This window comes from Melanerpes formicivorus, unplaced genomic scaffold, assembly GCF_026170545.1.
Source record: "Melanerpes formicivorus ecotype bairdi unplaced genomic scaffold, bMelFor1.0.p_v2 SCAF_1, whole genome shotgun sequence".
Taxonomy (NCBI): Eukaryota; Metazoa; Chordata; class Aves; order Piciformes; family Picidae; genus Melanerpes; species Melanerpes formicivorus.
In genome coordinates this window covers 70,423,629-70,434,814 of record NW_027142353.1, presented here as the reverse complement: position 1 = coordinate 70,434,814, position 11,186 = coordinate 70,423,629, and the positions used below count along the sequence as shown (strand labels likewise).

General features: G+C 51.6%; 1 long non-coding RNA gene across 1 annotated transcript; it reads right to left on the bottom strand.

Moving 5' to 3' along the window:
• Window positions 1-7,739: 7,739 nt before the first annotated feature.
• Window positions 7,740-10,777, bottom strand: LOC137443954 (uncharacterized). Its single transcript, XR_010988032.1, has 4 exons — window positions 10,611-10,777; window positions 10,330-10,486; window positions 8,805-8,966; window positions 7,740-8,711 (listed from the first exon to the last, which is right to left on the bottom strand). It is a non-coding gene; the product is annotated as an uncharacterized lncRNA (long non-coding RNA).
• Between the last annotated feature and the right edge of the window lie 409 nt (window positions 10,778-11,186).

Genomic DNA, 11,186 nt, shown 5'->3' with positions numbered 1-11,186 from the left:
TTCTTCTCAGCAATCACAGGAACTCCATCTCCATCCACTGTTTGCAGCAGGTCGGACTGGGCAGGACCAGCTCGGTTCACAGATCCTCTGCTGTTCATTAACCAAGTGGCTTGAGCTAGGTGCTTTTCCCAGTTCCTGAAGGTTCCACCCCCCATGGCTTTTAGGGTGGTCTTTAGCAAGCCATTGTAGCGCTCGACCTTCCCTGCAGCTGGTGCATGGTATGGGATGTGGTAAATCCACTCAATCCCATGTTCCTTTGCCCAGTCCCTTATGAGATGGTTCCTGAAGTGGGTTCCATTGTCTGATTCAATCCTCCCGGGGGTGCCGTGTCTCCACAGGATATGTCTCTCTAGGCCCAGGATGGTGTTGCGAGCAGTGGCATGAGGAACTGGATAGGTCTCCAGCCACCCTGTACTTGCCTCCACCATGGTCAGTACGTACTGCTTGCCACTGTGAGACCGAGGAAGGGTGATGTAGTCGATCTGCCAGGCCTCTCCATATTTATATTTCGACCATCTCCCCCCATACCACAGAGGCTTCATGCGCTTGGCCTGCTTGATGGCAGCACAGATGTCACACTCATGGATGACCTGTGAGATGGCCTCCATAGAGATGTCCACAGCTCTGTCCCGAGCCCACCGGTATGTGGCATCTCTCCCTTGGTGGCCAGAAGTGTCATGGGCCCAGCGAGCTAAGAACAGCTCACCCTTGTGTTCCCAGTCCAAGTCTATTTGGGAGATCTTAGCAGCCAGGTCTGCTTGGTGGTTGTGCTTGTGCTCCTCTGTGGCTCTGCTCTTGGGGATGTGTGCATCGATGTGCCGTACCGTGGTTGGCAGCCTGTCCAGGCGGGCGGCGATGTCTTGCCACAGGTCAGCGGCCCAAACAGGCTTCCCTTTTCTCTGCCACCCGTTCCTCCTCCATTCCTTCAGCCACCCCCACAAGGCGTTGGCTACCATCCAGGAGTCAGTGTAGAGGTACAGCACTGGCCAGTTCTCTCGTTCTGCTATATCCAGGGCCAGCTGGACAGCTTTTACCTCTGCATACTGACTGGATTCACCTTCTCCATCCCTTGCTTCTGCCACTTGCCTTGTTGGGCTCCAGACAGCTGCCTTCCATCTCCGCTTGCTTCCTACAAGCCGGCAGGACCCATCTGTAAATAAAGCATAGCCCTTCTCGTTGTCAGGGAGATCATTATATGGGGGAGCCTCCTCAGCACGGGTCACTGTCTGCTCTGGTGGCATTCCAAAGTCAGCACCCTCTGGCCAGTTGGTGATCACTTCCACTATGCCAGGGTGTTCGAAGTTCCCCATCCGAGCTCGCTGAGTTATCAGGGCCATCCACTTACTCCAGGTAGCATCTGTGGCATGATGTGGGCTTGAGCCTCTCCCTTTGAACATCCAGGTCAGGACTGGAAGTCTCGGAGCTAGAAATAGAGGTGACTCAGTCCCAATTACCTCAGAGGCAGCCCGGACGCCCTCATAGGCAGCTAGGATTTCCTTCTCTGTCGCGGTGTAGTTGGCCTCAGAGCCTTTGTACCCCTTACTCCAGAAACCTAGGGGCCTGCCCCTGGTTTCACCAGGAGCCTTCTGCCACAAGCTCCATGTAGGACCATTCTCACCAGCCGCAGTGTACAGCACATTCTTGATCTCTGGCCCAGTTCGAACAGGTCCCAGAGCCATAGCATGGACCACCTCTCGTTTGATCTGGTCAAACGCCACCTGCTGCTCAGGTCCCCACACAAAATCATTTTTCTTCCTTGTTACATGGAAGAGAGGCTTCACAATTTGACTGTACCCGGGAATGTGCGTTTTCCAGAAGCCCACAAGCCCCAAAAACGACTGTGTCTCTTTCTTGTTCGTGGGCTGCACCATAGTGGCTACCCTGTTCACCACCTCCTGAGGGATGTGGCGACGGCCATCCTGCCATTGAACACCCAGGAACTGGATCTCCCTGGCAGGCCCTTTCACCTTGCTTCTCTTGATGGCAAAGCCAGCCTCCAGCAGGATGTCAATTATCCTCTTACCCTTCTGGTAAACTTCCTCTGCTGTCTCACCCCATACAATGATGTCATCAATGAACTGCAGATGCTCAGGAGCTCCACCTTTCTCCAAGGCAGTCTGGATCACCTCATGGCAGATGGTTGAGCTATGGACCCAGCCCTGAGGTAACTGATTCCATTGATACTGTGCTCCCCTCCAGGTGAAAGCAAACTGTGGCCGGCATTCTTCTGCAATGGGAATGGAGAAAAAGGCATTAGCAATGTCAATTGTGGCATACCACTTGGCCGCCTTCGATTCCAGCTCGTACTGGAGCTCCAGCATGTCTGGCACGGCAGCGCTGATCGGAGGAGTCACTTCATTCAGGCCACGGTAGTCCACAGTCAGTCTCCATTCCCCATTTGCCTTCCGCACTGGCCATATCGGGCTGTTGAAGGGGGAGTGAGCCTTGCTGATCACGCTATGGCTCTCCAGTCGTCGAATCAGTTGGTGTATGGGGTGCAGAGAGTCTCTGTTGGTCCTGTATTGCCTGCGATGTACTATGTGAGAGGCAATAGGTAACTTCAAATCCTGCACCTTATGGCTGCCCACTACGGAGGGGTCATCTGAAAGCTCGGGCATGGTGGACAGCTGTTCTTTGCCTGCAGTCTCCACAGCTGCCACCCCAAACGCCCACTTGTGCCCCCTAGGGTCCTTGAAGCATCCCTCCCGCAGAAAGTCAATGCCAAGAATGCAAGGTGCATCTGGACCAGTCACTATGTCGTGCTTTCCCCATTCATTCCCGGTCAGGCTTATCTCAGCTTGCAGTACAGTCAAGTCTTGTGAGCCTCCTGTGACTCCTTGAATGCTTATGGACTCAGCCCCTTTGTACCCCGATGGTATCAGGGTGCATTGGGCCCCTGTGTCCACCACAGCTCGGTACTTCAGGGCTTCTGAAGTGCCAGGCCATTTCACGTACACATCCCAGTATACTCTGTTATCCCTGGCCTCCACCTGGCTGGAGGTAGGGCACCTCTAATGCTGGCGGCAATGTCCACACTTGTCACATGGTCCTGTGTTACTAGGGGAAGGGTCTCTTGAGCGAGAGCGACCACTCCAGGAAACTGGGGCAGCTCTTCTCCTAGATGAGTTATCCCCGTGGTGCCCACCTTGCAGTTCCCGCACCCTGTTCCAGAGGGCAGAGGTGGGTTGGCCATGCCAGGTGTCCATGTCCTCTCCATGGTCACAGAGGAACCTCCACAGAGACCCCCTTGACATTCCCCGATTGGCTTGGGGTGATCTCCTAGGGGAAGGTCGCCTGTTCCTGATTGCTGAAACCTGGACCCATTCTGAAGGAGAAGGGGAAAAGGAGGCATCGCTCCCCTTTTTCAGTTCAGACATGGAGGTCTTGATCTCTTTGACAATGTCTTTAGCCATAGTTTCTATGGCTGAGATCAGGAGTTTCTGATTTACGCTGTCCTCATATTCCCTTAAATCATTGGCAAACTCACAGACAGTTTTAGGACTTCCATCCTGTCCAGTCAAGAGTATCCCTCCTAATGTGTGAGCATATTTCTGAGGAGCAGTCTGGGTGAGTTTCTTTACGAAGGGCCGTCTCATGGGCACCTCATCTGGGTCCGAAGGGAGCTGGCCATCTCCATAAATTATTTCCATCACGGCCATCTGCCTCAGATACCGAATGCCCTGTTCCATAGTTGTCCATCTAACTGGGGCCCAGGGCAGGTCATCTCTTGAGCGGTACCGGCTCTTGATGGCGTTCAGAATCCGGGCCCAGAGAGTGTGTATTCCATCAAGTTTGGCTAACTCTTTGTCCAGACCAGCATCACGAGTCAGGGAGCCTAAAAGCTTTGCCTCCCTCTTATCCAGGTCCACTGTGTCCACCCCCTCGTCCCAGCATCTCAGGGCCCAGCTTAGTATTGGCTCACCCTCTTTCCTGGCGTAGTCCAGACGAGTTTGCCTTAGTTCCTTTCTGGGCAGCGATGTAACAGTTATTTCCTGGTCTGAATCATCTTCATCCACCGCTGGATTCTGTGAGGTGCTGGGGCCTGCTGAGATTCCTTCCTCACCATCCGTGCTTGGCGATGATTTTTGATTTCTTTTCCTGTGTGTGGTGACCGGTGCTAGAGAGACTGCATTGGCAGGAGCATCAGGGGTCAACTGTGGGACTGCTGGTGGTGGGGCAAACCCTTGTGCCTGGGGCTCAGGCTGAGAGCTGGCACAGTCATTACAACCCGACCCCTCCCTCTTTATGTCTACAGAGTGCTTACAATGCCCACAACAGACACGCCCCCAGTCATTAAAGAGCACAAAGGAGTGTGTTATCACCCTCCAAACAGCTCTTAATGGGTTAGCTAGTCCTCCACCCAACACGGTCCCAGCAAATGCCACTATAAGGATTACATTTAGGCATATGGAGCATATTGCAACGTAGAGCAATTCTCCATCACAGGCACTTTTATCTACACCATTGGTTTCATAACTTGCTTCAGGAAAGTTTCCTATGTTAGAAAAGTTACCACTGACAGTGAAATTCAATGGATTCAAGAGATACATGCCTAACTTAATTGGTAAAGTTTTTATCCACTTGATCAGCATCTCTATCATTAACCACACCACGTGGTAAGTTATTAATTTGTAGATGTGGGTCCAAAAGATCCAGCCAAAAGCCCATGAAAAGGCTTGGACCATCAGGTTCTTTAAAATTGCCATTTCTACTTCAAGCTCCTTTTTCAGAAAAAAGTATTGCTTTCCCAATACAAGATCAATTTCCAAGCCCCACGTTGGAGGCGCCAAAAATTGTAGTGGTTTGAGCCTTAACTGAGAGTTAAAAGCTCAAATGGGGAAAAGGCTGAGAATCTCTTCCCCACTTCCCCCCCACCTCCTCCCTCCAAACAGGGAGAGGAGGGAAAAAAAAAAGGTAAGGAGCAAACCCACTAAGCAACAATCTGGAGTCAGCTTGGAAGTAGAGAGGCAAGTAATTTTTTTTTCCTTATATATATATATATATATATATATATCAATAACAGGGAAAAAAGGGTTCACAAGGGCAAGGAACAAAAATGGATGGGAGGGGGATAGAAAAAGAACAATACAAAACCAGTCTGTCTCTGAGAAGGCGCAGAGGCAGCAGGGAGAAGGATCAGGTCCGGCCACGTGGCTGAGGATCAGGAGAGCAGCTGCAGTAGCTCTCATCCAGCAGAGGCAGGAGCCAAAAAGGAGATCCAACAGCTATGAGGTCCTGCTTTTTTATACCCTTGCTGGGCAGGGAGGGGGAAGTGGAACAGACTCAGCTTTCCTAGGGGGGAGACGCCCTTCAGGGAGTGTAAAGTACCCGCAAGCCCTCCACCCTGCTTTCTTCTTTTGTTTTCAGAAAAAGGTGTTAACCCACCACAACCACAAACAGAGACAGACAAAGCTTCCTTTTCTCCAACAGTTCCAGGAAGATTTCTGGCACTCCTAGGCAAACACCGACAGAGTGACGGCTGTGAGGTGACATCAGCCTGGCACTGGAGCTGGGCATTCTGAGCAGATGAGGAACCCTGGGCAACACCTGCAGAGAAATCTTGGTTCCTCTGCAGAGAAGCACTGGCCTTAGAGACAAAGCTGTCTTTGATCTGGGCACCAGCTGCAGCCCAAAGTTCCAGGTATCTCTGGGTACAGTTGAGGCAGCAGCCGCCACCCCCACAGAGCCCCGCCGGCCGAACCCGGACACCCCCCGCCGGCCGCCACCTCCCCAAAGCCCCGCGCTGCCCCGCTGGCAGCCACCCCCCAAAGCCCCGCGCAGCTCCAGCGGCTGCTATAGAGAAACCCCACAAAGCAGCAGAGACTAGCACTGACCTGGGACACAGAGGAGGAGCTCCAACCTCTACCAGCCACAACCCTGCACTGAGCCGTTTTAAAGCATCCGGCGCCATGTTGTTGAGGGCGGCGCTGCCACGCTGGGGGGGGCGGTGCCTGCGTTGTCACCTCACGCTCAGCTTTCCATGGGTTTTATTCCCCGCCAAGGCAACATGTTGAGTTCTGAGCACCTGAGGAGCCCTGGGGAACACCTCTACAGAAATGTTCCTCCAAGAGCTGTCAGAAAAACATTCGTTCCCCCAGCAGGCAGCTCTGGCTTCAGAGCAAAAGCCTTCTGTGATCATTCTGTTTAGCTCAGCACCAGCTGCAGCCGTCAGTATTACCAAACTACACAGTAATGGCCTCCTCCCGGTGCCCTCCCGGTCCCAACAGTTTCCTCCCACCAAAGGACTGGCAGAGAACTGGAAGCGACTGGGAAGAAACTGGGAGGGACTGGGAGGGCACGAGGTGGAATCTGGGAGGGAAGGAGGAGGAAACTGTCAGAGACTGAAAGAAAACTGGGAGGAAACTGGTAGAGACTAAGAGGTAGTGGAGGCTCAAGTGGGAGGCACTGGGGAGAACTGTGAGAGAGCTCCGAGGAAACTGGAAGGGACTGGGAACAACTGGGGAAAAAGTCCCAAAGAGGACCCTAAATGGGCCCAAATGGCCCCAAAGTAAACAGAGCCCAAACTGGGGCGATCTGGACCAATGGAGCCAGTGGAAGCACTTCCCACCTAAACTGTACTGACCAAAGGGAGCGCGGCTCTGCTTTCCCACGCCGGGAAATCTGCCACGCTGCAAGATGAGAAGGAGACTGGGAGGGATTGAGAGGAACTGGGAAAGGACTAGGAGAGACTGGGAGGGGACTGGGAGTGACGGGGATGGGACTGGGAGGAGACTGGGAGAGGATTGGGAGGGATGGGGATGGGGACAGGACTGAGAAGGGACTGGGAGAGACTTGGAAGGGACTGGAAGGAGATTGGGAAGGACCGGGAGGGACTGTGAGGAATTCCAAAGGGAATGGGAGGGAATGGGAAGGAAACGGGAGGAACTGGGATGGAAATTGGAAGGACTAGGGGTGACTGAGAAGGACTGGGAAAGAACTGGGAGGGACTGGGATACCACTGGGACCCTCACAAGTCTATGGCACCAGATGGGATCCATCCCAGGGCAGAGAGCTCTGGCAGATGAGCTCCAAGCCACTGTCCAACATTTGCCACCAGTCCTGCCCTAAAGGCTCGGGCCTTTGATCTAATCCTCAACAGCCACCAGTGACACCAGAATGGTGAGAAATGCCATTTCCCCAATAGATGGAGTCACCTGCTCAGACAGCAAAAAGCAGTCTCGGGGACAGGAGGCTCTTGGCAACAGCCAGCCTGCTCTTCTGACCCGAGTGCCACAGAAGGGTATAAGAGTAGATCACCTCGAAGGCCACCGCACGGACCGCAGAGGACATTCAGGTGCTCGTGCCTAACAGAAAAGATGTGTGAAAAGCAGGTGTTGCATCACTAACCTAATGTCCCTCTGTGACCAGGGGACCTTCATCCCAATCCCATCATGGGGTGGAAAAGATTTCCTGCTGGTCGCTGTAAGGCAGGACTTTAACGCTTTCCCTAGCAAGTTTCTCTGAAAAGAAAATGGGGAATGAGACTTGAAGGAGTAAGGAGGAGATGAAGAAGATGGACTGTAGCACAGGCCATCTCACCAGCTACAGACATTTTCCCCTGCCCATGTGCTCTGTGGACTAAGAAGAGTTCCCTTCTTTTGGTGTGAAAGCACTGGCTTCAATGAAAGAGCTGGCTCCTCCTGAAGGGCAAGTATGAATGGAGCTCTCAAAGTACCACACTTCAGAGCCTCCTACTTGCTAGCACTAAGACAACTGTTCATGTAGAACGACTGGCCACTCACTTCAACAAACCCCACAGAACTGGCTCCTATCAACTCTCCAGAAGACACTGCTGCACTAGCTTGGCTGCCTGACCGGCTCAGTTCAGGTGGCTTAGGATCTCACAGAGAGTACCACAAGAACTGAGTGCCGCAAGAAGGGGCCGCTTATTCGACCAATTTGATCAGCGGAATCCAACTTTATTGAGCATCAGACACATCTTATATACAGTCTGCTATAATTATGCCCACTTGGCAACATACTATTGGTTGCTCTCTAAAAGGTTACATCATTGTTTTCACAACTCGGTGGAATTCTTCTATCCGGTCTAATTGCTCTCTTCCCCAGATCTCGCCTCCTCCTTATCTTGCTTGCCTCCCATCTCAGAGGCAGCTGGACTTCAGCATACCAAGCAATCAGCACTTTCTCACATCTCTTACTCCGCCACTATATTATCACAGAGAATTCTTCAAGGCCTGAATTGCACAGGCGTTCCTGGGACCCAAGGCCCCTCTTGCTCAAAACAATCCTCAACAACTGAGGGGACTGCAATCTTTGCAGCTTCAACTTTCCTTCTCTGCTACTTCTTTTTTCAGATGGATTGTTTTTCAAAGGGACTGCTGGACAGCAGAACAGGATGGATGGCTGGGCCCCAAGAGCAGTGGGGAACAGAGTTAAACCCAGCTGGTGGCTGGCCCGGCAGAAGTGGTGTTCCCCAGCACACAGAGGTGAGAGAGTGTCCCCAGAGAAGGGCCACAAAGCTGGTGAAGGGTCTGGATAACAAGTCTTATGAGGAGTGGCTGAAGGAACTGGGACTGTTTAATCTGCAGAAGAGGAAGCTGCGGGAATTAAGGTGTGGTCTGGCTTCAGCTCTCAACTAGTTCCACGTTGAACAAGAACAGCTTGTACTCACAGAAGGCACTGGCTGCTTGGGTTCAAGGTTCCTGTAGAGCTCAGGCTATCTCTCTTCTTTAGTGAGGTCATTCTCTCACCTAGGCAGAGAGAAGAAAATGCAGCTATAAAATTAGACCGCTGGAATCGTGAGACTCGTTCTGTGTGCGACTCCAGGAGAATCCAAACCTAACCTTGGAGCTGCCCTTAAGAGCTCCTCTTTGGAAAACTCTCGCTGCCGGGCCCCACAAACCCCACACCCTCTGTCAGCAAACCGGATGTACGAGCTGAAGAGTGTCAACAGAAACTGTACGTGGACAGCTCAGGAAAATCCTGCCAGTCCCAGCACACCAGACCTGGAATGATCAAAGAAAGTCTGTTAACAACTGTCTGTGTGTCTGCTCATAGCTTGAGGAGTAACAGAGCAGGAACAATTCTCAAAAGGTTTTCACTGCATTCCTAGGGCACTTGAAGGATTGCCCTGGCTGTAGTTAATACCTAGAAATTCCTATCAAAATCTTTGCAGCACAGCAAGGAAACTAAAACAACCAACAAAGCACAGACTGCTTTATATTATCAAGCAGGAACTTGAAATCCTACTGGAATTGTGGGGTTTTTATGACAAATTGTGATGAATATACTGGTGATCTATGTTTAAAATTATAAGACTTAGAGTGCCCTGGGATTAAGGGTCAGGATCTTGTGAGGCCTGTTTTGAGAGCAAAGGGAAAGAAACATATCTTGCAGACTTGCAAGGATACTGTCTGGTTAGTTGGAGACATCACGGCTGAGGCGGAGCTTATCTTAAAGATAAACATTCAGACCTAGGAATTTGTTTTCTTCAGATAAGAAGCCTGCAAAATTGTGCACGTGAGAAAATGGATACATTGACCCTTACCACCCGAATGTGGGGAGAAGGGATTTGATCGCCTACTCTAAGACTCATTATCACATGCCTGCCTTCTGTTTAGCATAAGTTTGCTTATGTAGATGATGTAACTATAGAAGATGAAGAAAACTATTGTAAGGCTGCTGTGGAGGTGGAGTTTTGTCCCCTCTCAAGCCCAGCGCGCTGCTTTGCTTGCCTTTTATTGCACTTTATTCCCTTTTTATGATCTTTTAGTGCCAATAAAACTGTTACCAAAAACTTTTACCTGGAGTCATCTATAACGCAAATTATTCCTGTTCTTTTTTCCTTCTTTTGGTGTCGTACCACCTAGTACACATTCACCACCTAACCGAACGTCACAGTTGTGATTCAAAGCCAAGCAAGACAAAGTGTATCGAGGGAAAGAAAAGAGAGAGAAAGCTAAAGAGTTCTCCTCCTCTTCACTTTTCCCCTTGAGAGATCCAACACTACAGGAAGGCAGGCCTGAATTTCATGAGCTCTGGGATTCAGATGAGCTCGGGAAATCATTTGGTTTGCACTTCACGGCTGTACACACACAGCTGTGTTCAGCTGTAGAACAACCTCCTTGCAACATGAAATACAGGCTTCCGAAACTGGAGTGTCTGTCCCACTGAGACTTCCACGACCCTGTGTCCAAACCCTACTGACATGTCAATTCAATTGTTCACAGCTTTTACCACAGGTCACTCTTAGCACCTGAGTTTCTGAGCCTAGATGAGACATCCTGCTGTCTGGCTCTGAGCTCAGGAGAACATGCCAAGCTGCTGGCTACCTGCAGACATCACATTGCTAGGACTGAATTGGCTCACCTTTATCTTTCCAACAGGCAGCGCCTCTCTGAATGCTGGATTCACATGAGTGTGCCTAAGGCAGATGACACAAGCAGGCTCTGTGGCCGGCACAGCCCTGAGGGCACTCGCCAGCTAGCAAACAAGCATCACACAGCAGGATGTGGGGGGAAGACAACTGGAAGGGGGAAAGTGAGAAAACTCAGGGGTAGGAATAATAGTAATACCAATAATAAGAGCAATAATAACAATAGCAGAAGTCCTAAGGAGGATAAGGAATGGAAATTAAGGCTATTGCTCACCATCAGCTGAGTGAGGTCAATCCAGTCCTGGAGAGTAGTCCACCGGCCAACCTGCCCTCCAGTCTTCTGGCTGAGCATATGACATAGCCTTGCTAAATTAGAAAATCCTTGCTGAATATGCAATGCGCTCAGTGGGAATTAAAACGTCCCTGCATTATCAACGCTGTTTGCAGCACAAACCCAAACCCAAACCCACCCCGAGACACCCCCAGCTCCCACGGGAGCCTGCAGAGACCTCCCAAAGGGTCCGTCGGAGGTGCCCAGCTGCCTCTCCACGACCCTTGATCCTTTCAGATGGCCCCACCAGAACTTTACATATCCCCAGACCCTTTTAGGTGCCCCCAGACCTCCTCCGTCACCCCCAAAAGCCCTGCCGATGGCCCCAGACCACCTTCAGATGCCAGAAGGAACACACCTGGGAGTCCCGGGCCGGCAGCGACACCGGAAACCGCACTGCAAGCTCCCTGAATGAGCCAGGACCCCTTGCCCCGCCAAAGGACGGCGGTTCGCAGGCACCCTGGGGCACAGAACGGCATCATGCGCCGAATCAGGGCTCTCCGCGACCGGTCCGGCTCC